This window comes from Aotus nancymaae, unplaced genomic scaffold, assembly GCF_030222135.1.
Source record: "Aotus nancymaae isolate 86718 unplaced genomic scaffold, 86718_ANA_hifiasm-v0.15.2.pri h1tg000040l, whole genome shotgun sequence".
NCBI classification, from domain to species: domain Eukaryota; kingdom Metazoa; phylum Chordata; class Mammalia; order Primates; family Aotidae; genus Aotus; species Aotus nancymaae.
In genome coordinates this window covers 120,183,074-120,210,857 of record NW_026988454.1, presented here as the reverse complement: position 1 = coordinate 120,210,857, position 27,784 = coordinate 120,183,074, and the positions used below count along the sequence as shown (strand labels likewise).

The following is a 27,784-nucleotide window of genomic DNA, read 5'->3' as shown; positions in this document are numbered from 1 at the left end:
TCTTCTATTGGCCTATTTGACTCACCCTTAATCATTTGAAATTTTTATTGGCATTTATCAAATTTATTTAGGGAAAATTACCTCTTTATGATATGGAGCCTTCCCATTCATGAACATGGTATCTCTCTGTTTATTCAGGTCTTTTGATTATGTTCCTCCCCAAGATATACATTTCTTGTTTAGCTATTTCCTGGATACTTTTTTTGTGGCTACTGTGAATAGGACCTTTAAAAAAGTATACATTTACTAAATGATTACTGCTGGTAGACAGGAATGTGACTGATTTCTGTATTAGGTTTAATCATATGAAACTGCAAGTACCAGCCACTCCAAAAACATACCAAATGGTAAAGACCATCGACACAATGAAAAAAATGCATCAACTAACAGGCAAAACAACCAGATAGCATCAAAATGGCAGGATCAAATTCACACATAACAATATTAACCTTAAATGTAAATGGGCTAAATGCCCTAATCAAAAGACACAGACTGGCAAATTGGATAAAAAGTCAAGACCCATCAGTGTGCTGTATTCAGGAAACCCATCTCACATGCAAGGACACACATAGGCTCAAAATAAAGGGAGGGAGGAAGATTTATCAAGCAAATGGAGAGCAAAAAAAAGTAGGAGTTGCAATCCTAGTCTCTAATAAAATGGACTTTAAACCAAGAAAGATCAAAAGAGACAAAGAAGGGCATTACATAATGGTAAAAGGATCATGCATCAAGAAGAGCCAACAATACTAAATATATACACCTCCAATACAGGAGCACCCAGGTACATAAAGCAAGTTCTTAATGACCTACAAACAGACTCAGACTCCCACACAATAATATTGGGAGACTTTAACACTCCACTATCAATATCAGACAGATCAACGAGACAGAAAATTAACAAGGATATCCAGGACTTGAACTCAGATCTGGACTAAGCAGACCTAATAGATATCTACAGAAATCTCCATTCCAAATCCACACAATATACATTCTTCTCAGCACCACATTGCACCGACTCTAAAATTGGCCACATAATTGGAAGTAAATCACTCCTCAGCAAATGCAAAAGAATGGAAATCATAACAAACAGTCTCTCAGACCACAGGGCAATCAAATTAGAATTCAGAATTAAGAAACTAACTCATGGCCAGGCGTGGTGGCTCACGCCTGTAATCCCAGCACTTTGGGAGGCCGAGGCGGGTGGATCATGAGGTCAAGAGATCGAGACCATCCTGGTCAACATGGTGAAATCCCGTCTCTACTAAAAATACAAAAAATTATCTGGGCATGGTGGCATGTGCCTGTAATCCCAGCTACTCAGGAGGCTGAGGCAGGAGAATTGCCTGAACCCAGGAGGCGGAGGTTGTGGTGAGCCGAGATCGTGCCATTGCACTCCAGCCTGGGTAACAAGAGCGAAACTCTGTCTCAAAAAAAAAAAAAAAGAAAAGAAACTAACTCAGAACCGCATAGCTTTATGGAAACTGAACAACTGGCTCCTCAATGTCGACTGGATAAACAATGAAATGAAGGCAGAAATAAAGATGTTCTTTGAAACCAACGAGACCAAAGACACAACATACCAGAATCTCTGGGACACATTTAAAGCAGTCTCTAGAGGGAAATTTATAGCAATAAATGCCTACGTGAGAAGCGAGGAAAGATCTAAAGTCAACACCCTATCGTCAAAATTGAAAGAGAGCTAGAGAAGCAAGATCAAAAAAAACTCAAAAGCTAGCAGAAGACCAGAAATAACTAAGATCAGAGCAGAACTAACTCTTCAAAAAATCAATAAATCCAGGAGCTGGTTTTTTGAAAAGATCAACAAAATAGACAGACCGCTAGCCAGATTAATAAAAAAGAAAAGGGAGAAGAATCAAATAGATGCAATAAAGAACAATAAAGGGGATATCACCACTGATTCCACAGAAATACAAACAACAATCAGAGATTACTACCAACAACTTTATGCATATAAACCAGTAAACCTGGAAGAAATGGATAAATTCCTGGACATTTGCACCTTCCCAAACCTAAACCAGAAAGAAGTTGAAACCTTGAATAGACCAATAACAAGGGCTGAAGTTGAGGCAGCCTACCAACCAAAAAAAGTCCAGGCAGGTTCACAGCCGAATTCTACCAGACATACAAAAAAGGAGCTGGTACCATTCCTTCTGAAACTATTCCAAACAGTACGAAAAGAGGGAATCCTTCCCAAATCATTTTATGAGCCCAACATCATCCTGATACCAAAACCCGGCAGAGACAACAAAAAAAGAAAACTTCAGGCCAATATCCATGATGAACATAGATGCAAAAATCTTTAATAAAATATTGGCAAACCTATTGCAACAGCACATCAAAAAGCTTATCCATAACCATCAAGTAGGCTTCATTCCAGGGATGCAAGGCTGGTTCAACATATGCAAATCTATAAACATAATCCACAACATAAACAGAACCAAAGACAAAAACCACATGATTATCTCAATAGATGCAGAGAAGGCCTTCAACAAAATTTAACAGCCCTTTATGCTAAAGACTGTCAATGAACTAGGTACCAAAGGAACATATCTCAAAACAATAAAAGCTATTTACAACAAACCTACATCCAATATCATACTGAATGGGCAAAAACCGGAAGCATTCCCTTTGAAATCCAACACTAGACAAGGATGCCCTCTCTCACCACTCCTATTCAATATAGTACTGGAAGTTTTAGCCAGAGCAATTAGGCAAGAAAAAAATAATAAAGGGTATTCAATTAGGAAAAGAGGAAGTCAAATTGTCTCTATTGCAGACAACATGACTGTATATTTAGAAGACCCTATCATCTCAGCCCAAAATCTCCTTAAACTGATAAGCAACTTCAGCAAAGTTTCAGGATACAAAATCAAAGTGCAGATATCACAAGCATTTCTATACATCAATAACAGACTAACAGAGAGCCAAATCATGAGCAAACTCCCATTCACAATTGCTACAAAGAGAATAAAATACCTAGGAATACAACTAACAAAGGATGTAAAGGACCTCTTCAAGGAGAACTACAAACCACTGCTCAAGGAAATAACAGAGGACACAAACAGATGGAGAAACATTCCATGCTCATAGTTAGGAAGAATCAATATCGTGAAAATGGCCATACTGCCCAAAGTAATTTATAGATTCAATGCTATTCCCATCAAGCTACCAATGACCTTCTTCACAGAACTGGAAAAAACCACCTTAAACTTCATATGGAACCAAAAGAGAGCCTGCATAGCCAAGACAATCCTAAGCAAAAAGAACAAAGCCGGAGGCATCACGCTACCTGATTTCAAACTATACTATAAGGCTATAGTAACCAAAACAGCATGGTACTGGTACCAAAACAGAGATATAGACCAATGGAACAGAACAGAGGCCCTGGAGGCAACACCACACATCTACAACCATGTGATCTTTGACAGACCTGACAAAAACGAGCAATGGGGAAAGGATTCCCTGTTTAATAAATGGTGTTGGGAAAACTGGCTAGCAGTGTGCAGAAGCAGAAACTGGACCCATTCCTGACACCTTACACTAAAATTAACTCCAGATGGATTAAAGACTTAAACATAAGACCTAATACCATAAAAACCCTAGAAGAAAACCTAGGCAAAACCATTCAGGACATAGGCATAGGCAAGGACTTATGACTAAAACACCAAAAGCATTGGCAACAAAAGCCAAAATAGACAAAGTGGGACCTAATTAAACTCCAGAGCTTCTGTACAGCAAAAGAAACAATCATTAGAGTGAACCAGCAAACAACAGAATAGGAAAAATTTTTTGCAATCTACCCATCTGACAAAGGGCTAATATCCAGAATCTACAAAAAGCTAGAACAGATTTACAAGGGAAAAAAAACAAACAAATCCATCCAAAAGTGGGTGAAGGATATGAACGACATTTTTCAAAAGAAGACATATATGAGGCTAACAAACATGAAAAAATGCTCATCACTGATTATTAGAGAAAAGCAAATCAAAACCACATTGAGATACCACCTCATGCCAGTTAGAATGATGATCATTAAAAAATCTGGAGACAACAGATGCTGGAGAGGATGTGGAGAGATAGGAACACTTTTACACTGTTGGTGGGAGTGTAAATTAGTTCAACCATTGTGGAAGACAGTGTGGCGCTTCCTCAAGGACCTAGAAATAGAAATTCCATTTTACCTAGCAATCCCATTCCTGGGTATATACCCAAAGGATTATAAATCATTCTATTGTAAAGTCACATGCACACTTATGTTCATAGCGGCACTGTTTACAATAGCGAAGACCTGGAACCAACCCAAATGCCCACTGATGATAGACTGGACAAGGAAAATGTGGCACATACCCACCATGGAATACTATGCAGCCATAAAAAATGATGAGCTTGTGTCCTTTGTAGGGACATGAATGAATCTGGAAACCATAATTCTCAGCAAACCGACACAAGAACAGAAAATCAAACACTGCATGTTCTCACTCATAGGTGGGTGATGAACAATGAGAATACATGGACACAGGGAGGGGAGCATCATACACTGGAGTCTGTTGGTGGGGGCCAAGGGAGGGACAGCAGAGGGGTGGGTAGGTCAGGGAGGGATAACATGGGGAGAAATGTCAGATGTAGGTGACGGGGGATGGAGGCAGCAAACCACATTGCCATGTGTGTACCTATGCAACAATCCTGCATGATCTACACATGTACCCGACAACCTAAAGTACAATTAAAAAAAGAGAAAATACTCAATAAATGATATAATAATAATTTTTTAAAAATCATATGAAACTGCAAATATATATTTATTTGACCATTTGGCCTACATAAATTATAATTTCATATAGTTCAATCAAAACGTTACTGATCTGAAACTCAGCAACCTTGCAGAACTGATATTAATAGCTCTAACAATTTGTGGATTCTCTTGAATTTTCTTTTTTTTTTAACATGGAGTTTCACCCTTGTTGCCCAGGCTGGAGTACAATGGCGCAATCTTGGCTCACTGCAACCTCCATCTCCCAGGTTCAAGTGATTCTCCTGCCTCACCCTCACGAGTAGCTAGGATGACAGGCATGTGCCACCACGCCTGGCTAATTTTGTATTTTTAGTAGAGACAGGGTTTCATCATGTTGGTAAGGCTGGTCTCAAACTCCTGACCTCAAGGTGATCTGCCCGCCTTAGCCTCCAAAAGTACTGGGATTACAGGTGTGAGTCACCGTGCCAGGCAGATTCTCTTGAATTTTCTATGGTTAACCACATAGTCTTCAAATACAGACAGGTTAGTCGTCTCTTTTCTTTTTCTTGTTTTCTGGAATTAACCAGGAAGTTCAGTTGATTAGTAAATATTAAGGCTGACTTTGGGCACCATGTACTGTTCTTAACTTTAAAAGGAACAGGTCTGTAGTTTTACTGTTAAGTGTGATGTTTACCAAAGGAAGTTTTGGTTAACTTTGTTTGGTTTACACTATTAAACGAAATAATTCATCTTGATGTTTTGTTTCTTAATATATTGATACATTCAATTTGCTAGTACCGTATTTAGATGTTTCAAATCCATTTTCAGAAGCTTCACTTTTCATTTTCTTATACATACTGTCCTTCCCTGTTTTTGTATCAAGATTATACTAACGTTAAAACCTGAGATGGGCAGCTTTCTCACTTTATCTCTTCTCTGAAACAGTTTAATTCTTCTGTGGTTTATCTGTTCCATGAAGGTCTGATAAAACTTACCTGTAAAGCTATCTCATCTAGACATTTTGTAGGATTGTTTCAACGGTTAATATAGCTAAGCTCAGACGAAGATACAAAAATCCTCCCATTGATCACAGGTCTCCAAGTCTTGAGAAATTTTGCTTTGGTAACCCAGTGTCTGCTTGAACCCCTGCAGAAATTCCATATAAGTTTATACTTTTGAAAATATTTAAATAGTATGTTAATGACAGAAAGACAATGATGGAGCAAATGAAACAAATTTGCAAGCAATTCAAATTTAGGAAAGCAGGCCGGGTGTGGTGGCTCACACCTGTAACCCCAGTACTTTGGAAGGCCAAGCCAGTGGATCACCTGAGGTCAGGAGTTTGAGACCAGCCTGACCAACATGGCGAAATCCCATCTGTACTAAAAATACAAAAATTAGCTGAGCGTGGTAGTGTGCACCTGTAATCCCAGCTACTCAGGAGGCTGAAGCAGGAGAATCGCTTGAACCTAGAAGGCAGCGGTTGCAGTGAGCCAAGATCACACCACTGCACTCCAGCCTGGGCAACAGAGACAGACTCCGTCTCAAGAAAAAAAAAATTTGGGAAAGCAGTATGAAGCACCAGTGCTGCCGGCCAAGAGATTGTTATACACTAGTGCTACTTGTACAGGCTGATTAACAGTGAGATAATGATAGGAACCTCCATACACGATAACCTGCATTGACACTATAAAAAGTAGAGCTATCACTTTTGAAATAAACTAATCATTTTTCTTCACCACTAACTCTCCTGAGCTTCTAAATCTATGCTTAACATTAAACATTACTCCAAACTAAAATTAAAACAACCACCATAAGAACCCATAACCAACACTTTTAATGGACTGTCTGTATGATAAAGTCCAAGTTCCCTAGCCAGACCTTCAAAAGTTTCCCACACAATCTGACCCCAAACAAGCTTTTCATATTATCTCCCACCCTTTCTTTGCATCCAAACAACCAGATGGACTGGTCTACTCACTATTTCCCCAGAAGTCCCAAGGACAGTCAATTCCTTGAGATGCTATCCTTCCTTTTCTGTACTAACTCTCAAAGGCCAGCTTAGGTCCTGTCCTTTTTTTAAGGCTTTTCCTAGCCATTCCACTACCCAGTGAATCTCTCCCTAAAAGAACAGCTCATTGTTCACAGCCCTCAATAGTTTTACCTAGTCTATTAACCATAGTCCAAATACCTTAAGGCAAAATCTGCACTTTTTTTTTTTAACCCTCATCCCCTGCACAGGGCTCTTGATATGAAGAACTAAGAACTTGACCCCAAATCTTTCCTGGGCATCTTTTACTCATGTTACTTGATTGTCTTGATTTGTAATTCTAGGCTTTCCTTTGATAAATTAACTGAGCTGAAATGATTATCTTCTGAAATTCTGTGATGATTGCTCATTTAACTTATTCTTTCCTAGTTCTAGCTCCTTTGAAGAGCACTGTGTAAGACTGTCATGCTTTCCTAGCTACATATGTATGCACTGGCAAATGCCTAGGTCCTAGTATAAACAAAATTGAGTATGTGCAGGCAAAAAAGTCAAATGTTTAAAGAGACTTGGCTTTCAATAAACAGTTCACACACATGGTGTATTGCTTGCAAAGAGAAAACACAAACATGGTAAGGATGCCATTTTTAGTGGCTCCCAAAAATATGACATACTTAAATGTGGTTTTTTCCAGTGGGAAACCTAGTGTGATTATGAGGACTGGATTGTTCAAGGATACCAGCTTCCATGAAAGGGTATTTTTGGCAAGCACTTTGTCACTAGAAATTAGTAAAAAAACATTTTCTGAGAGCCTGCCTATGATATATCTAACACTATGCTTTAGGTGTAGAAAGCAGCCAAAACAAGATTAGGCAACATTACAAAAATCTCAATTAACTAAAATGATTGACTAATTGGATGTCTTAAAACACTAGAATAATCTAATTGCATTGCCATGGTACTCAGTAGTTTATTCCTGCTGGGTGTTCAAAGATCAGTGCCATAGAAATTCAGTATCTGGCATCACTGGTTTTCTTGGCTTTGTGCTTGTTAAAACTTGGTATTTCTATTGACTTAGTATTTCTAAGTTCTATACTTTTCTCATACTGTTCAGATTCATATAGTCTTCAAGAGCAACTAGAAAAAAACCCAATAGAATAGAATCAAATACTTCTTTTATTCTTTTGCTGCTCATTAAATGTTTTCTCATTAATTCTCACAGTAGAAATAATTTCAGAATTGTAACAAAGTAAGCACTGACAAAAAACACTACTCCAATAACTTCTTCCATACTCTAAAAATTTTTGAAAGAATTTAAAAAGTGATTCTAGTTTGAAATTCAAATAGTGCAAATAAATCGATGTAAAATAACCTACACCAAGCCTTCTCTGTCCGTAGTTCTTATTGGTATGGGTGAGAATTTAGGTTAAAATAAGGCAGAGGTGGACAAGATTATCACAGCACAAAGCTGGAAGGGAACTGAAAAAGAAGGGTTTTTTTTTTTTTTTTTTTTTGGCTCATAGAGAACACCAGGTCTTTCTTCATAAAGCAATACTCAAAGGATCTGAAATAGGACACCCTGACCACATAAACAGAACTAGAAACAAAACCCACATGATCATCTCAATAGATGCAGAAAACGCTTTTGATTATATGCAATATCTATGTTGAAAACCCTCAACAAACTAGGCACTGAAAGAATATATCTCAAAATAATAACAGCCATCTATAACAAACCCACAGCCAACATCACACGGTACGGTCAAAAGTTCTGTTTGAGAACCGGAACAAGACAAAAATGCCCACTCTCACGACTCCTACTCAACATAGTACTGGAACTCCTAACCAGAGGAATCAGGCAAGAAAAAATAAATAAATAAATAAAAGGGGGCCAGGCGTGGTGGCTCACACTTGTAATCCCAGCACTTTGGGAGGCTGGGGGGGGTGTGGATCACAAGGTCAAGAGTTCGAGACCAGCCTGGCCAACATGGTGAAACCCCATCTCTATTAAAGATACAAAAAATTAGCCAGGTGAGGTGGTGGTGCCTGTAATCTCAGCTACTCAGGAGACTGAGGCAGGAGAATCGGTTGAACCCAAGAGGCAGAGGTTGCAGTGAGCCAAGATTGTGCCATTGCACTCCAGCCCGAGCGACAGGGCGAGACTCTGTCTCAAAAAAAAAAAAGAAAGAAAGAAAGAAAGAGGGCTGGGTGCGGTGGCTCACCCCTGTAATCCCAGCACTCTGGGAGGCCGAGGCGGGTGGATCACGAGGTCAAGAGATCGAGACCATCCTGGTCAACATGGTGAAACGCCGTCTCTACTAAAAATACAAAAAATTAGCTGGGCATGGTGGCACGTGCCTGTAATCCCAGCTACTCGGGAGGCTGAGGCAGGAATGGCCTGAACCCAGGAGGCGGAGGTTGTGGTGAGCCGAGATCGCGCCATTGCACTCCAGCCTGGGTAACAAGAGTGAAACTCCGTCTCAAAAAAAAAAAGAAATAAAAGGAATTTAAATAGGAAAAGAGGAAGTCACTTTTTTAAATAGGAAAAGAGGAAGTCACTATATTTACAGATGATACAATTTTATAACTAGATCTTGGACAAGGTAGCATAAGAAAAAGTAAATCAATAAATAAAAATACAAAATAATTTTGTACCTAGAAAATGCCATAGTATCTACCCAAAAGTTCCTAGAGCTTATAAACAATTTCAGCAAAGTTTTGGGATGCAAAATCAATGTACAAAAATCAGTAGCATTTCTATAACACCAACAGTGTCCAAACTGAATGCCAAATGAGCATAATCCCATTCATGACAGATACACACACACCTAAGAATACAGCTAATCAGGGAGGTAAAAGATCTCTACAATGAGAATTACAACACTGCTCAAAGAAATCAGAGATGACTACTTACAGGGAAGAGGCCAAAGATGGGGGAAAAAAAAAGAAATCAGAGATGACACAAATGGAAAAACATTCCATGCTCATGGGTAAGAAGAATCAATATTGTTAAAATGGCCATACTGCCCAGAGCAATTTATGGATTCAATGCTATCCCTATTAAACTACCAATAACATTCTTCTCAGAATTAGAAAGAAAAAAAAAAAAGATTCTAAAATCCACATGGAACCAAAAAAGAGTCTGAATAGTCAAGGCAATCCTAAGCAAAAGAACAAACCTGGAGGCATCACTGTTACCCAACTTCAAACTATACTATAAGGTTACAGTCACCAAAACAGCATGGTATTGATATAAAAACAGATATACAGACCAATGGAACAGAATAGAGAGCCCAGAAATAAAACCGTAAACCTACAACTATCTGATATTCAACAAAGTTGACAAAAGCAATGGGCAAAGGACTCCCTATTCAATAAATGGTGCTGGAATAACTGGCTAGCCATATGCAGAAGATTGAAGCTGAACTCCTTCCTTACACCATATACAAAAATCAACTCAACATGGGTTAAAGACTTAAAGGTAAAACCTTTCCTAGAAGAAAACCTAGGAAATACCACTGTGGACATAGGCCCTGGCAAAGATTTCATGATGAAGACAGCAAAAGCAATTGCAACAAAAGCAAAAATTGACAAATGGGACTTAATTAAAGAGCACAGTGAAACAATCAGACAAACACACAAACAACAACAACAAAAAACCTATCAACAGAGTAAATAGGCAACCCACAGAATGGGAGAAAATATTTGCAAGCTATGCATCTGACAAAGGTCTAATATCCAGAATCTGCAAGGAACTTAAATTAACAAGCAAAAAACAAACAGCCTATTAGAAAGTGGGCAAAGAACATGAAGGTACATTTTTCAAAAGAAGACATATTGTGGCCAAGAAGCATATGAAAAAAATGCTCAGCATCACTAGTCATTAGAGCAATGCAAATAATAACCAAAATGAGCTACCATCTCATAGCAGTCAGAATGCTATTACTTAAAAGTCAAAACATCACAGATAATGGTAACAATGTGGAGAAAAGGGACCACTTATACAGTGGTGGGAATGTAAATTAGTTCAGCCACTGTGGAAAGCAGTTTGGTGATTTCTCAAAGAACTTGAAACAGAACTCCTTTCAACCCAGCAATCCTATTATTGGGTATATTAAAGGAATATAAATCGCTCTACCATAAAGACACATGCATGCGTATGTTCACTGCAGCAGTAATCACAATGGCAAAGACAGAACCTAAATGCCCATAATGGTAAACTGGATAATTCCACTGCCTGCAACATCCTGGTTAACCAGAGGTCCTGCGTTTGTCCACATGACAGTTTCATTGCTAGCGTAACCAGCATTTGAGAGAGCCAGCCCACTAAACACATCTACAACCAAGGACTCTCACATACTGTACTTCACTCCCTTGTCACCTCCACCAGAGCAGGTGCTGTTATCCATGTCTAGGAGACCTGAAGATGGATCATATCACAAGACGCTTTGCAGATATTCCCCAGCACCAGCCCAGAGCCTGGCAGACCCACTGGGTTGCTAGGCCCCAAAGAGCAATAATTATCACTGCAGTTCAGCTCTCAGGAAGCCCCATCCCTAGGGGAAGGGGGAAAGCACTTCAACAAGGGATCACTCTATGGTATAAATCAATCCGAACAGCAGGCTTTGAGTTCCAGATTTTTCCACTGAAATAGTCTACCCAAATGAGAAGGAATCAGAAAAGTAATTCTAGTAATATAACAAAACAAGGTTCTATAACACCCTCAAAAGACCATACTAGCTTCCCAATAATGGATCCAAACCACTGCAGAATATACATTCTTTTATTAGCACATGGAACATTCTCCAAGATAGACCATATGATAAATTACAAAACAAGTGTCAATAAATTTAAGAAAATCAAAATTATATCAAGTATCCTCTCAGACCACAGTGGAATAAAACTGGAAATTAACTACAAAAGGAACCTTCAAAACTATGGACATTAAATAATCTGCTCTTGAATAATCTTTGGGTCAATAATGAAATCAAGATGGAAATTTAAAAAATTCTTTGAAGTAAACAATAATAGTGACACAACTTATTAAAACCCCTGAGGGCCGGGCGCGGTGGCTCAAGCCTGTAATCCCAGCACTTTGGGAGGCCGAGGCGGGTGGATCACGAGGTCAAGAGATCGAGACCATCCTGGTCAACATGGTGAAACCCCGTCTCTACTAAAAATACAAAATATTAGCTAGGCATGGTGGCATGTGCCTGTAATCCCAGCTACTCAGGAGGCTGAGGCAGGAGAATTGCCTGAACCCAGGAGGCGGAGGTTGCGGTGAGCCAAGATTGCGCCATTGCACTCCAGCCTGGGTAACAAGAGCGAAACTCCATCTCAAAAAAAAAAAACAAAAAAAAAAAACCCTGAGACATAGCAAAAGCGGTGCTGAGAGAAAAGTTGATAGCATTTAATGTCTACATCAAAAAGTCTGAAAGAGGTTAGATGCAGTGGTTCATGCCTATAATCCCAGCACTTTGGAAGACAGGTGGATTGCTTGAGCTTAGGAGTTTGAGACCAACCTGGGTAACATGGCAAACCCTGTCTCTACAAAAAATACAAAACTTAGTTGGGTGTGGTGGCATATGCCTGTAGTCTCAGCTACTCGGGAGGCTGAGATAGGAGGATGGCTTGAGCCCAGGAGGCAGAGGTTGCAATGAGACAAGACTGTGTCACTGCACTCCAGTCTGGGCAATAGAGCCAGACCTTGTCTCAAAAAAAAAAAAAAAAAAAAAAAAAAGTCTGAAAGAGTGTAAATAGACAATCTAAGGTCACACCTCAAGGAACTAGAGAAATAAGAGCAAACCAAACCCAAACAAAGCAGAAAATAGTAACAAAGATCAGAACAGAACTAAAAGAAATTGAAACAAAAATGCCTATCAACCAAGGAGTGGATAAAGAAAATGTGGAATATATACACCATGGAATACTACTCAGCCATAAAAAGGAATGAAATAATGGCATTCACAGCAACCTGGGTGGAGTTGGAGATCATTACTCTAAGTGGAGTAACTCAGGAATGGAAAACCAAACATTGTATGTTCTCACTTATAACTGGGAGCTAAGCTATGAGGATGCAAAGGCATAGGAATGATATTATGAATTTGGGGGACTTGGGGGTAAGGTGGGAGGGCAGTAAGGGATAAAAGAATATATATTGGGTACAGTATACACTGCTCAGGTGATGGGTGCACCAAAATCTCAGAAATTGCTGCTAAAGAACTTACCCATGTAACCAAAAATCATCTGTTCCCCAAAAACTATTGAAATAAAATAAAATAAAAAAAAACTCTGCAATACCTTCTGCAGTTTGTCTCAGCAAATACCATAATGTAAAAAAAATCTATTCTTTTCAGTATAATGAATTGATTGTTAACATAAAAAAAAGAAGTACTATAACAGAGATTTTGGAAGAACACAATAATGGTATCTTATTGAGACCTTGGGTCAGTAAAGTTTTCGAGAAGTTGGCACATAAAAGGAGTTTTGAAGAACCAACAGTAGTGGCTGGCTCCACGGAAATGGGAAAGAGAGGAGGAAGGGAACAACTGGATGAATCTTAAGGTTCTTTTATAATTTACAGGTATAGGCTTGACTGAATCTGGTCTCTTTCTAAACTTGCTGTTTAAAAGACATGTATAAACTATTGCGATTTTTGTTCTTTTCATTTTATAACACTGTTGATGAATTTATAATTTGTCAAAGTCTTAGCCCAACCTCCTATTTTTCTTCAGTTAATTGAAATAGTGGGTTCTGAATTTGTAATGTCTAAATTTTTTTTTAACATTTTTAATTAAATAAAATTCTGCTACTATGAAGTCTAGAAAAAAATTAAAAATTAGCCTGGCAGAGTAGTGCATACCTGTAGTCCTAGCTACGCAGGAGGATTGTTTGAGCCAAGGAGGTCGAGGTTGGAGTGAACTATGATTTTGCCACTGCGCTCCAGCCTGGGTGACAGAGCAAGACCTTGTAGACCTTGTTTAAAAAAAAAAAAAAAGACATTTTACTATCTGACCCCCGTCATCCTCTCCAACTATTTCTAAGCATTTCCCATAGACCCCATAAGCTCCCTGAAAGGTAGATAAACTAAATTACTCATTGTCTGACTCCCAAACTAACCACTCTTGCCTTCTCACCTTTGCTCATACTATCCCCAGAAAGGTCTTTTGTACTTCCCTTCTGCTAATCCATTTGTTCAGTATATAATTTGGATATCTATTAGGCATTCTGTGGGCCCAAGAAATATTATAGTTAAAAAAAAGACACAGTTCCTGCCTTCAAGGAGCTTACCATCCAGAACAGCTTATTCTTTCTTCAATTCTAGGTTGAAGGCCCATCTACTTATGAAGTCCTACTCTGAGCTCTCATTGCATTTATAGGTTGCTCACATATCTGTGCTAATCATAATCCCTAAAAACACAATCCCAAATGCCATAATCCTGAAAGATCAAAATCTCTAAAGTCTAAAAATCCCTAATATCTAAAACCCTGAAAATCACCATCCTGAAAGATTAAAATTCAGCATGTTGAAATCCTGAAAGCAGAATTCTGGGAAAGTACATTTCTTTATTGTAAGCAGGATAGTTGTATCATGTTACTTGTATCATATTAGGTGGAACTATTCCCTTCCTACTGTCTTCATTTGCATTTGGCAGAAAATTCAGGTGAGTAGATTAGTCACATGATACAACAACAATGAAACTTCCGTCTAAAAATGCATCATTTGACTGGACGCAGTGGCTCACACCTGTTATCCCAGCACTTTGGGAGGCCGAGGCAGGCAGATCACAAGGTCAGGAAATTGAGAACATCCTGGCTAACACAATGAAACCCTGTCTCTACTAAAAATACAAAAAATTAGCCAGGAATAGTGGCACATGCCTGTAGTCCCAGCTACTCGGGAGGCTGAGGCAGCAGAATCATTTGAATCCAGAAGGCAGAGGTTGCAGTGAGCTGAGATTGCGCCACTGCACTCCAACCTGGGCAACAGAGCGAGACTCCATCTCAAAAAAAAAAAAAAAAAAAAAAAGCATCATTTGGCCGGGGGTGGTGGCTCATGCCTGTAATCCCAGCATTTCAGGAGGCCAAGGCAGGTAGTATTACCAGAGGTCACGAGTTTGAGACCAGCCTGGCCAACATGGCAAAACCCCGTCTCTATCAAAAATACAAAAATTAGCCGGGTGTGGTGGCGTCTGCCTGTAATCCCAGCTACTTGGGAGGCTCAGGCAGGAAAACCACTTGAACCTGGGAGGCAGAGGTTGCAGTGAGCCAAGATCATGTCACTGCACTCCAGCCTGGGTGACAGAGCAAGACCCTGTCTCTAAAAAGAAAATAAAAATAAAAATGCATCACTTGTCTGTAACAGCATTCCTTCCAGCTGATAAAATTCCAGGAACTTTTAATGAATTAAAGCCACATTTGCCTAAAAAAACTAGCAAAGTTACTGATGGGTTCAAAAATAATTATGTGCATGGTAGAATGACAAGACATATACTTAGCCAGGCATGGTGGCCCACACCTGTAGTCCCAGCTACTTGGGAGGCTGAGGTATGAGAATCACTTGAACCTGGGAGGTGGAGGTTACAGTGAGCCAAGATTGTGCCACTGCACTCCAGCCTGGGTGACAGAGTGACAGTGACACTCCATCTCAAAAATAAAAAAAAAAAGAAGACACATACACAATGGTGTTGCTATTCAATTACCAGTATTATTTGTGCCAAATCTGTGGTCTGTATATTATTTCACATGGAATGGATTTCTGTGTTCCCAAAACAACATAAAAGTATGGCACAAAAGGTGGGCAAATTTAATTGGAAATGTTTATGTCTGGGTATATCATGTCGATGTATATCAAATGTGAATGTATTCCACAAGGAGAGCCATGCCCTAAAAGAAAAAAATCTATTTTTCTTTTCATTCACAGCTTTTCATTACGATGCAAGACTTCAAAATACAGTTAAATTACTGTGAAAGTGGGCCAGGTCTTATGGAAGACCTCTGTGCAACTAAGTGCCCATAATTTATTTCTGTAATATATTTTTCATATGTTTAATTTTATTTTTAGTTTTTTTGTTTTTTCTTGTTTTTTATTCCACTAGTCAGCTTGTTTATTTAATCATATATATAAATACTATATATATGAATATGTTATATATACATATATGATGGAGTCTCGCTATGTTGCTTAGGCCACAGTGCAGGGGCTATTCACAGACACAAGCATAGTGTATCACAGCCCCAAACTCCAGGGTTCAAGTGATCCTTCTGCCTCTATCTTAACCAGCTAGAATCACAGGTGTGTGCTATTGTACCCAGCGATCTCGGCTCACTGCAACCTCCACCTCCTGGGTTCAAGCAATGCTCCTGCCTCAGCCTCCTGCGTAGCTGGTACTACAGGCATGGGCTACTACACCCTGCTAAGTATGTGTCTTCTTATCCTACCATTCACATAATTATTTTCGAACCAGTCAGTAACTTTGCTAGCACTATTTTTTACAATTCACTGTGCTACGTATTTCATCTCTGCCTCATTTCCAGTAATAAAAGTATAAATTATGTAAAGGCTTTTAGAGAATTATAATTTGTTTTATGCATTTTATAAATATGACTCCAAAAAAGTGCATTATCATGTTGGCTTTGTGTATAAGCACTGTGTGTGTTGGAAAAAAAAGGTCGAAACTTCCTCAATAAATGAAGAGATGTCTTTTTTGTGTATCTGCATGTGTGGAAGATAAAATTTTTCAGCTGAGCACAATGGCACACACCTGTAGTCTCAACTACTTGGGAGGCTGAGCTGGGAGAATCATTTGAGCCCAGGAGTTCAAGTCCAACCTGGGTAACAAAGCAAAACACTATCTTCAAAAGAAATAGGCTTAGCGCGGTGGCTCATACCTGTAATCATAGCAGTGTGGGAGGCCGAGGTGGGTGGATTGCCTGAGCTCAGGAGTTCAAGACCAGTCTGGGCAACATGGTAAAACCCTGCCTCTAATAAAAATACAAAACATTGGCCAGGTACAGTGGCTCATGCCTATAATCCCAGCACTTTGGGAGCAAGGTGGGTCGGTCACCTGAGGTCAGGAGTTTGAGACCAGCCTGGCCAACATGGTGAAACCCCCATTTCTACGAAAAATACAAAAATTAGCTCTGCATGGTGGCGGATGCTTGTAATCTCAGCTACTCCGAAGGCTGAGGCAGAAGAATCACTTGAACCTGGGAAGCAGAGGTGGCAGTGAGCCAAGATGCACCACTGCCCTCCAGCCTGGGCAACAAGAGTGAAACTCCATCTTAAAAAAAAAAAAAGGTAAATGAGCTGGGCAGGGTGGTGTGTGCCTACAGTCCCAGCTACTTGGGAGGCAGAGTAAGGCAGAATGAGCCCAGGAGTTCAAGGCTGTAGTGCATTGTGATTGCATCTGTGAATAGCCACCGCATTCCAGCCTGTGGCAACATAGTGAGACCCTGTCTCTAAAAATAAAAGAAATAAAAAGTAAATAAATGTCTTTTAAATAATTTTCTAAGTTATTTTTTTTCCCCAAACTAGGTTTTCAGGATTTTTATCTTTCAAGATTGTGATTTTGGAGATTTTAGACTTTAGGATTTTTTATCTTTTGAGATTTTAACATGCAGGATTGTTTCTTTTGGGATTATGGCCTAAACCCCTCACTTATTATAGTCTACCAAATATTGATAGTTTTAATTTATAAATCTTGTCTTCCTAGCCAGAAGATAAGTTATTTCAGAGCAGCTACCATTTCCTCATATCTCCAATGCTAAATGAAATGCTTTAAAAATCATGGCTGGGCACAGTGGCTCATACCTGTAATCCCAGCACTTTAGGAAACCACGGCAGGTGGATCACTTGAGGTCAGGAGTTTGAGACCAGACTGGCCAACATGGTGAAACACCCGTCTCTACCAAAAGTACAAGAATTAGCTGGGTGTGGTGGTGCACGCCTGTAATCCCAGATAATTGGGAGGCTGAGGCAGGAGAATCACTTGAACCTGTGATGTGGAGGTTGCAGTGAGGCAAGATCGTGCCACTGCACTCTAGCCTGGATGACAAAGTGACACTCCATCTGAAAAGAAAAAATAAAAATAAAATAAAAATCATTAGAGGAGTGATATTAACAAGATGGTAGAGTAGGAAGCAACAGATCCTTCCCCAACAGAGACATAGAGAAGTCAGGTATTACGCATTTTTCACTATAGTATTTCCAGAGCCAACAGTACACCAAATAGATATTCAAATTATTTACCGAACAAATGAATGGGTGAGAGGCAGCGGGGAGGCCCTTTCTAGAGAGGAACAATATAAGCAAAGACAAGAAAGCAAGAGTGTATTTAGTGTGTTAACAACATATGGACCTGAATACCTCTGTGAGAACTCTGAAGAAGAGCTGAGATGCTACAGCACCAGGCCACTGTAAAACCAAAAAAATATTACAGCAAAAGGGGTAGGAAATTTCACAGTGTTTGGCATGTCCCTTCATATCCTTCTTCCTATGTGGCATAGCACAGAGCAAGTTGGAGGAAACCCCCCATACTGAGTCTACTCCTTCTGAACAGAAACAAAAGACTTGACCATGTGTCTAACATTCTGGCTTGTCTGGGGCTTCCTGAGAGACTGGTTTCTTTTTTTTCCTTTTTTTTTTTTTTTTTTTTTTTTGAGACGGAGTCTCACTCTGCCGCCAGGATGGAGTGCAATGGCCCGATCTCGGCTCACTGCAATCTCTACCTCCCTCCACCTCCCGGGTTCAAGCAATTCTCCTGCCTCAACCTCCTGAGTAGCTGGGATTATAGGGGGTGCTACCACACCCAGCTAATTTTTGTATTTTTAGTAGAGATGGGGTTTCACCATGTTGGCAAGGATGGTCTCGATCTCTTGACCTCGTGATCCACCCACCTCGGCCTCTCAAAGTGCTGGGATTACAGGTGTGAGCCATCCTGCCTGGCTGAGAGACTGGTTTCTATCTCACATGACTCAGAATACTGAATGGACAGGTTCCAGAGTTCAGAAGACACTGAAAACAGAGAGCAGGATGTTAGCACTGAAGTTCCATAGGCAGACATCAGGGGGAGCAAGAGGTCAGAAAAAGGTTGAGAGATCCTAGAATCAACAGCCAGGATAATTGGTAAAGGTCTTCCTCTGCAAAGTCACTATACAAAGACTTGGAAAGATGGTTGTTTGTTTTAAGTACTTAAAGCCCAGCAAGAGATTATAAGGCATACAAATATACAGGGAAATATGGCTGAATTAAAGGAATAAAATATAACTCCAGAAACAGGCCCTAAAGAAATGCAGATCTGTGAGCTGCATAATAAAGAATATAAAATAACTTTTATAGGTGCTCAGTGAGCTAAACACAGATACAAAACTAAATGACATGAGAAAAACAATGCATGACCAAAAAGAGAATACAAAAAAGAGAAACAGGGGCCGGGCGCGGTGGCTCACACCTGTAATCCCAGCACTTGGGGAGGCCGAGGTGGGTGGATCACGAGGTCAAGAGATCGAGACCAACCTGGTCAACATGGTGAAACGCCGTCTCTACTAAAAATACAAAAAATTAGCTGGGCATGGTGGCGCGTGCCTGTAATCCCAGCTACTCAGGAGGCTGAGGCAGGAGAATTGCCTGAACCCGGAGAATTGCCTGAACTCAGGAGGCAGAGGTTGCGGTGAGCCGAGATCGCGCCATTGCACTCCAGCCTGGGTAACAAGAGCGAAACTCCGTCTTAAAAAAAAAAAAAAAAAGAGAGAGAGAGAAACAATGAAATGGTTCCAAACAGAAATTCTGGACCTTAAAAAATTCAATAACTGTACTGAAAAATTCATTAGAGGGGATCAGTAGCAGGTTTAATCAGGCAAAAGAAAGTAGAGTCACAGGAGCAAAAAAGGAAAAAGACTAGCAAAGAGCGCATAAAGGACTTATAGGGCACTATTAGGACAACATATTCTAAAATGCATATTATGAAAACCCAGAAGAGGGAGTGACAAAGTGGCAGAGAGCTTATTTGAAGAAATAACAGCTGAAAGCTTCCCAAATCTAAGGAGATAAATGGATATGCACATTAAAGAATCTCAAAGAACTTCAACAAGGATAAATCCAGAGAGGATCACAAAGACACATTATAATTACATTATCTAAAGTCTGGTGAGGTGCGGTGTCTCATGCCTGTAATCCCAGCACTCTGGGAGGCCAAGGCAGGGGATCACCTGAGGTTGGGAGTTCGAGACCAGCCTGACCAACATGGAGAAATCCCATCTCTACTAAAATACAAAAAATCAGCCAGGCATGGCGGCGAGTGCGCCTGTAATCCCAGCTACTCAGGAGGCTGAGGCAGGAGAATTGCTTGAACCTGGGAGGCAGAGGTTGCAGTGAGCCGAGATCACACCACTACACTCTAGCCTGGGCAACAAGAGTGAAACTCTGTCTCAAAAAAAAAATTATCTGAAGTCAGAGAACATATTCAAAGCAGCAAAAGAAAAGCAATTCGGGAGGTGGAGGAGGAGGAAAAAAATAAATAAATAATAAAAATAAAAAAAAAAAAAGAAAGAAAAGCAATTCATCACAGGAAAGGGAGTTTCCATAGATTATCAGCACATTTCTCAGCAGAAACTCCGAAGTAGTAGAGATTTCTAGATATGAATGAAGTTTTTAACAATTAAAACAGAATGATGTTAACTTTAAAGATGGCTATGTAATTACAACAGTAACCACAAAGAATCTATAGAATATATATAATAGGAATGAGAAGAGAATCAACACATATTGCTACAAAAAAATCAACAAAACACAAAAAGGTGGTAAAAAAGGAAGGACAAAAAAGCTACAAAATGTACAGAAAACAATTAACAAAATGGCAATAGTAAGTCCTTCCCTCCCTAATGGTAGTTTATGTTTTGTTTTAGATAGGCTGGCACTCTGTTGCCCAGGCTCAGTGCAGTGACACTACCATAGTTCAGTGCAGCCTCAACCTCCTAGGCTCAAGTGATCCTCCTGCCTGAGCCTGCTGGGTAGCTGGGAATACAGGTGCATGTCACAACATCTGGCTAATTAAAAAAAAAATTTTTTTTTGTAGAAATGGGGTCTCCCCATGTTGCCCAGGCTGGTCTCAAGTGATCTTCTTGTCTTGGCCTCCCAAAGTGTTGAAATTACAGGCACAAGCCACCATGCTGAGCCAGTAATTAACTTTAAAAAATGTAAAGTCATATATTGACTGAATAGAGTCAAAAAAGGATCCAACTATATACTATCTACAAGAGACTCACTTTAGATCTAAGGACACATAGACTGAAAGAAAGTTTGGAAAAAGATATTCCATGCAAATGGTAACCAGAAAAGAGTAGGAGTAGGTATATTAATGTCAGACAAAATAGACTTTAAATAAAAAAGAGATCTCTCAAGAGATTAAAAAAAATGACATTATATAATGATAAAAGAGGCAGCCAGGAAGATAAAGCAATAATAAATATTCATGTACCAAACACCAGAGCTCTTAAATATATTAAATAAACTTTGACAGAATTGAAGGGTAAAAGAGCAATACAATTATAGTAGAGAACTTCAAACCTCCATTTTCAATAATGGACAGAACAACCAGATAGAAGGTCAACATGGAAAGAGAGGACCTCAACAACATTATACAACTGGACCTAATAGACATGTATAGAGAACTCTACCCAACAACAGCAGAACATACTGAAGTGCACATTCTCAAGTACACATGGAACATTCTCTAGGACAGACCAATGTTAAGCCACAAAACAAATCTTAACAAATTCAAGAAGAGTAAAATCACACAAAATATCTTTTCTAATGACAATGAAATTAGTAATCGATGGCACATGGAAAACTGGAAAATTCACAAATATGTGAAAATTAAACAATTCACTCTTAAACAGCCATAGGATCAAACAAGTCACAAGAGAAGTTAGAAAATACCTTGAGACAAATAAAAATGAAAACATATCAAACCTTATGGGATAAAGGAAAAGCAATGTTAAGAGGGCAGTTTATAGTTGTAAAAGCATACATTTGAAAAGAAGAAAGGGCCGGGCGCAGTGGATCATGACTGTAATCTCAGCACTTTGAGAGCTGAGGCAGGCGGATCACCTGAGGAGTTTGAGATCAGCCTGGCCAATATGGTGAAACCCTATCTTTACTAAAAATACAAACATTAGCTGGGCGTGGTGGTGCACACCTGTAGTCCCAACTACTCAGGAGGCTGAGGCAGAAGAATCACTTGAACCCAGGAGGCAGAGGTTGTAGTTGAGCTGAGATCCTGCCACTGCACTCCAGCCTGGGTAACAGAGTGAGACTCTGCTTCAAAGAAGAGAAAAAATAAATAAAAATAAATAGGTAAGATAAAATCAGACATGAAAGAGGAAAAATTATAAATGATGTTACAGAAATCAAAAGGATTATAAGAGACTACCATAAACAACTGCACACCAACAAACTGGATAACCCTAGAAGAAATGGATAAATTCTTAGAAAAACACAACACTTACCAAGACTGAATCATGAAGAAATAGAAAAGCTGAAAAAAAAACAATGAGTAAGGAGATTGAATCAGTAACCAAAAACCTTCCAACAAAGAAAAGCCCAGGACCAGATGGCATCACTGGAGAATTCTACCAAACATTAAAAAATGATTAATGCCAAGCTTTCTCAAACTCTTCCAAAAGCTGAGGAGGAGGGAACACTTCCAAGTTCATTCTATGATGCCAGCATTACCCTGACACTAAACCAGACAGAGACGTTACAAGAAAAGATAACTATAGATGAATATTCTTTGTGAGTATCAAGGCAAAAATCCTCAACAAAATACTGGAAAATTCAGTAGCGTGTTGAAAGAATTAAATGCCATTGATAAGTAGGACTCATTTCTGGAATGCAAGTGTGATTCAACACACGAATATCAATCACTGTAATACATTACTTTAACAGAATAAGGACAAAACGATGACCATCTCAATTAATGCAAAAAAGGCATTGGACAAGATTCAGCACAACATCCTTTTATGATAAAACATCAAATAAACTATAAATAGAAGGAAACTGCCTCAGAATCATCAAAACCATGTATGAAAACCTCACAGATAATATCATACTCGGTGGAGAAAGACTAAAAGCCTTTTCTCTAAGATCAGGAACAAGCCAAAGATGTCCACTGTCACTACTTCTATTCAACATAATGTTGAAAGTCTAGTCAGTTCAATTAGGCAAATTAGAAAAGAAGTAAATTTATCTGTTTTCAGATAACATGATCTAATAAAAAGAAAATCCTAGGCCAGGTGCGGAGGCTCACAGCAGTAATCCCAGCACTTTGGGAGGCCGAGGAGGGCAGATCACCTGAAGTCAGGAGTTCAAGACCAGCCCGACCAACATGGTGACACCCCATCTCTACTAAAAACACAAAAATTAGCTGGGCATGGTGGTGGGCACCTGTAATCCTGCCTACTTGGGAGGCTGAGGCAGGAGAATTGCTTGAACCCAGGACGCGAAGGTTGCAGTGAGCCGAGATATCACCATTGCAATCCAGCCTGGGCAGCAAGAACAAAACTCCATCTCAAAGAGAAAAAAAAAAGGAAACAATTTTGACACATGCTACAACATAAATGAACCTTGTGGACTTTAGGCAAAGTGAAATACACTCATTGGAAAAAGACAAACACTGCATGAATCAATTTATATGATGTATCTAAAGAAGTCAAATTCATAGAGACAAAGTAGAATGGTGGTTGCCAGGGACTGGGGGAAAGAATGGATAGTTTTTTTAACAAGTATAGAGCTTCAGATTTACAAAATGAAAAAATTCTTTAGAACTGTTTCACAACAGCCTGGGCGCAGTGGCTCACGCCTGTAATCCTAGCACTTTAGGAGGCCGAGGCAGGTGAATCACCTGAGGTCAGGAGTTTGAGACCAGCCTGGCCAACATGGTGAAACCCCATTTATATTAAAAATACAAAAATTAGCTAGGCATGGTGGCTCACACCTGTAATCCCAACTACTCAGGAGGCTGAGGCAGAAGAATTGCTTGAACCCAGGAGGTGGAGGTTGCAGTGAGTGGAGATCGCTGGAGTACACTCCAGCCTGCGAGACAGGAGTGAGACTCCATCTCAAAAAGAAAAAAAAAAAAGAACTGTTTCACAACAATGCAAATATACTAAATACTAGTGAACTGCACTCTTGAAAATGAAGAGTTTAAGATAGTAAATTGTGGCCAGGCATGGTGGCTTATGACTGTAATCCCAGCACTTTGGGAGGCCCAGGCGGGCGGATTACAAGGTCAGGAGTTCGAGACCAGCCTGGCCAATATGGTGAAGCTCCACCTCTACTACAAATACAAAAACTAGCCAAGCGTGGTGTAGTCCCAGCTACTCGGGTGTCTGTAATCCCAGCTATTCGGGAGGCTGAAGCAGGAGAATTGCATGAACCTAGAAGCCGAAGGTTGCAGTGAACCGAGATCATGCCACTGCACTCCAGCCTGGGCAACAGAGTGAGACTCCATCTCAAAAACAAAAACAAAAACAAAGATAGTAAATTTTATATGGTTTTTACCACACACAAAAAAAGATAAGCATTAAAACATTTGTCCAAGCTGGGCTCGGTGGCTCACGCCACCTGGCTAACACATCTGACCATCCTGGCTAACGCAGTGAAACCCCATCTCTACTAAAAATACAAAAAATTAGCTGGGCATGGTGGTACATGCCTGTAGTCCCAGCTACTCAGGAGGCTGAGGCAGGAGAATCACTTGAACCCAAGAGGCGAAGGTTACAGTGAGCCGAGATCACACCACTGCACTCCAGCTTGGGCAACTGAGCAAGACTCTGTCTCCAAACAAAACAAAACAAAACAAAAAACACTTGTCCAATATAAGATCTGTGACCTCAGTTTACAATCTCATATGGAAGATGAAAAATAAACACAAAGAACCTGGATAGGTAAGGCATCTCAAGGTGCCAAGGCAAACACTGAAAGTCTTACTAAGAAGCAGGCTGGCCTAGTGGCATGGCTTATGCCTGTAATCCCAGCACTTTGGGAGGCTGAAGCAGGTGGATCACCTGAGGTCAGGAGTTCAAGACCAGCCTAGCCAACATGCTGAAACTCCATCTCTACTAAAAATACAAAAATTAGCTGGGTGTGGTGGCAGACACCTGTAGTCTCTGCTACCTAGGAGGCTGAGGCAGGAGAATCTCTTGAACCTGGGAGGCAGAGGTTGCAGTGAGCCAAGATCCCACCACTACACTCCAGCCTGGGCGACTGAGCAAGACTCTGTCTCAAAAAAAAAGCAGCTGGGCGTGGTGGCTCACGCCTGTAATCCAAGCATTTTGGAGGCCAAGGCGGGCGGATCACCTGAGGTCAGGAGTTCAAAACCAGCCTGACCAACATGGTGAAACCCCGTCTTAAAAAAAAAATAAAAAATAAAAAAGCAGTGTAAACTACAGTTCAACTAAGATTTCCCTGAACATATTTCCAACTAACATGATGATATCACTTGGGAGTTCATTCTATCCCAAGGTAATTTATCCTAACCCAAAATGAGACCTAAATCTACTAGTCGAGATGAATGAGTTCCCCAACCACTAATCTTCAGATCAATAATTTCACTCACCAGTGTAAGATTCCTATCTATTTTGTTCTTGGGAAATACTGGTTTCTTTATTAAGAAATTCTATCTCTCCAATGTTGTTGGTGTTAAAATATTGTTTCTTTTATGGTGATAGCAGATGTTAGTTTAGGTTGGTGTATACGTGTATGTGTTCACACACGTGTATTTTAAAGATCTATGAAATCAAAAAGTCTGAGAAACAATGTTTTAGATCAAATCCTTAGAACAAAACCTTGGAGAGCCTTTTATTTATTTATTTTTATTTTGAGACAAGGTCTCACTTTTTCACCCAAGCTGGAGTGCAGTGGTGCAATCTCAGCTCACTGCAACCTCTGCTTCCCAGTTTGAAGTGATTCTCATGTCTCAGCCTCCCAAGCAACTGGGACTACAGGCACGTACCACCGCGCCCAACTAATTTTTGTATTTTTTGGTAGAGACAGGGTTTTGCCATGTTGGCCAGGCTTCTCTCGAACTCCTGACCTCAATGATCTGTCTGCCTTGGCCTCCCAAAAAGCTGAGATTATAGGTGTAAGCCACTACGCCTGGCAGGAGAGCCTTTTAATCTTGATTCTATGATTGTAAATGTCACAATTTTCTAGGCAAGAGCTTCTCAAGATAATAATCAACATTGATGTTGAGCTCTTTTGCAATAGAGGGTTCTTTTTTTTGGCATAGGACTGTTTCTTCATTAAAAGTACTTTCATTGGCAGGGTACGGATTACAGGCTCATGCCTGTAATCCCAGCACTTTGGGAGGCTGAGGCAGGCAGATCACCTGAGATCAGGAGTTCCAGACCTGCCTGACCAACATGATGAAATCCTGTCTCTACTAAAAATACAAAAATTAGCCAGGAGCGGTGGTGCACACCTGTAATCCCAGCTACCTGGGAGGCTGAAGCACAAGAATCATTTGAACCTGGGAGGTGGAGGTTGCAGTGAGCCGAGATCACACCACTGTACTCCAGCCTTGGCAACAGAGTGAGCCTCTGTCTCTCAAAAAAAACCAAACAAACAGACCAAAAAATATATAGATATTTTTTTGCCCATTAGCACTCTGTAAAATGGTTAAGGAATAAATTTTTAATCTGTCACTTATAAAACCTGTTTAGTGCCACACAATGTGATCCTGCCATTTTAATGCTATGGTTTATTATTTAAAACAACCTTTTTTCAGACCCTTTTTTCACTTGCACAACTGGAAACTCAACACTCTTAAAGCTTTAAAAACTTGCAATATTAGGCCAGGTGTGGTGACTCTTGCCTGTAATCCCAGAACTTTGGGAGGCCAAGGTGGGTGGATTACCTGAGGTCAGGAGTTCAAGACCAACCTGGCCAACATGGCGAAACCCCGTCTCTACCAAAAATACAAAAATTAGCCAGACACGGTGGTGCATGCCTGTAATCCCAGCTACTAGGGAAGCTGAGGCGAGAGGATCACTTGAACCTGGGAGATGGAGGCTGCAGTAAGATGAGATCGTGCCACTGTACTCTAGCCTGGGCAACGGAGCGAGACTCCATCTCAAAAAAAAATAACTAAAAATATTTAAAAATTGTTTTAAAATAAAAACTTGTAATATTAATAAGCTCCAACATTTAAGCAGCTCTCTCAAGCATACATTCTTCCTCCTGCTTTGCATTCCCAAATAGCTGCTGTGTGGTAAGTTCAACAAAGATATGCAGAATTTGCAAAGGAAACACTCTAAAGACATACAACATTCAACTTCAAATGATGTAGCACCACTGGGGACTCGAAGAAATCACAGATGCAGATAAGCCTAGGGGGCACTGACAAGCACCTGATATATTTATTTCTGAAGAGAGGATGCCAGGTGCAAACTGTGCCAAACTCAATGCAGAGTCCTCCCTTATCCACAGTTTTGCTTTCCAAGGTTTCAGTTACCTGTTGGTCACCTGTGGTCTGAAAATACATGCGTACAATAAGATATTTTGAGAGAGAGAGAGCACATTCACAAAACTTTTATCACAGCATGTTGTTACAGTTGTTCTAGTTTATTATTGTTGTTGTTAATCTCTTACTGTGCCTAATTTATAAATTAAGCTTTATGATAGGCAGGTATATATAGGAAAAACATAGTATATATAGGGTTCAGTACTGTCCGTGGTACTGGATACCACGGTAGTGAAACAGCCATCCACTGGGAGTTGTGGAAATGTATCCCTTCAAGGATAAGTGGAGACTTTTGCTCCTGGAGTTTCCACCTACAAATCAAGGACCAGTGTGTGCAACGAGTAGGGATCTGCTGGCTAGATAACAATTGCTGGTCAGTGGCTGTCACCTTCAGCTACAAAGGCTAAAGTGTGGCTATCAACATCTGCATTCTTCAACCAGTTATTTATCTTAATGCTAAAGTGACAGTTGGCCTTGAGGCATATTTACTCATCTACCTAAAAAGTAAAACTGGAAGTAAAG

At 40.0% G+C, this 27,784-nt stretch overlaps 1 protein-coding gene and 1 non-coding gene across 10 annotated transcripts in view; one reads left to right on the top strand and one right to left on the bottom strand.

The window, feature by feature from the left end:
- USP49 (ubiquitin specific peptidase 49) overlaps positions 1-27,784 on the bottom strand; it is a 100,121-nt gene that overhangs the window by 33,961 nt on the left and 38,376 nt on the right. For 2 of the 9 annotated variants that reach the window (XM_064361055.1, XM_064361060.1), the window contains exons 4-5: positions 17,554-17,811; positions 13,603-13,715 (exon numbers count right to left, since the gene is read on the bottom strand). The exons of 1 other annotated variant lie outside the window; for it this stretch is intronic. The gene's annotated coding sequence lies outside the window, so the exon portion shown is untranslated. Of the gene's footprint in view, positions 1-13,602; positions 13,716-16,631; positions 17,182-17,553; positions 17,812-18,638; positions 19,141-27,784 lie in introns of those variants that run through there. 6 more of the 9 variants (XM_064361053.1, XM_064361056.1, XM_064361054.1 and 3 more) reach the window with 5 other exon arrangements.
- On the top strand, positions 7,687-7,820 carry LOC135268576 (small nucleolar RNA SNORA8). Its single transcript, XR_010336880.1, has one exon. It is a non-coding gene; the product is annotated as a small nucleolar RNA SNORA8 (small nucleolar RNA).